We start from the raw sequence: 1,127 nt of genomic DNA on the forward strand, positions 1-1,127 counted from the left end.
GACCCTCCTCGCCCCCCGGGCCTTGGCCCGAGTGTTTCCCGACTCAGACCCCTCAGGCGCCGCCTCTCGGCCGAGGATCCTCCTGGTTTGGGGGCTGCCCACGTGGATACTCAGAGTGAGCCCCCAGCGCGGGCGCCCAGACCCTGGAGGTGCCTCCGTAGACGCAGGAAAGACCTTCCCGGCCTTTCACGGGAGGTTCCTTGTTCACAGACACGCAGCCGCGGGTACCTGCCGCCCAGGAACCCGGGCCCCGGCCCCGGTCTTGTGGTTGAAGGTTCCGCTCTGTGATCTTGATGCCCCGAGTTCCTCGTCTGGGTTCCTCGTCGGCCCGGATGCGCGTGGTGGTGGCCGGCGGGGGTGCAGCCTCCGTCCCGCAGCCCAGCCGAGCTGGCCCCGCTCTGAAAGGAGTGGAAGGTGCTCTGAGGTGGGGCCGGGCCCCAGCAGGTGTGAGCTCACCTGTGTTATGTTCCAGGGGGCAAGACGGGGGCAAACTGCTGGGCTTCCCTCCTTCCTACCTTTGCTGTTGCGTCTCATACCCGACCCTGTTGTCATGTTCTCAGATCTAAACCGATTCACAAAGAAACTTGAAAGAAGCCTCAATAGGGTTTTTGTGCATAATTGTGAATGATTATCTTTCAGGTGCATTCTCATCTCAACTCAGGGCGTTGGGACCTTTTAATTCTAAAGGGTTTGTTCTCTGATCTGATGTTTTAAGTCCCTTGAGTTCTGCACTGGTCACAGCTGAGGCAGAGAACTCCTGACAGGGTTTGTTTGTTTGTTTGTTTAAGTCTTTTCTTTGAGAACAAACAGGCATTTCAATAATATAGAGAGTTTTTAAGTTCTCACTTGCTATTTGGTTACAGAAACAGATATGTCAATTAAAATGCAGGTAGCTCTGGTAAGACATTGATCACCTATTTTTTGCATATTTTTATTTTTGTTCAGTTTAGTTTCTGGAATACAAAAATCGTAAACTATGATTAAAATATTGCAAACTGTTCCTTCGTTGAACCAGCAGGTAAGAAGGGTTACTTCTGAAAGTGAAACATCACATCCGTACCTGGTGGCGTGATTAACTTAACTATTAGCCAAATAAGGTTATCTTAAAGGGGTTGGACACCGTCCAA

The sequence above is a fragment of the Myotis brandtii genome, unplaced genomic scaffold, assembly GCF_000412655.1.
Source record: "Myotis brandtii unplaced genomic scaffold, ASM41265v1 scaffold691, whole genome shotgun sequence".
In the NCBI taxonomy this organism is placed as follows: domain Eukaryota; kingdom Metazoa; phylum Chordata; class Mammalia; order Chiroptera; family Vespertilionidae; genus Myotis; species Myotis brandtii.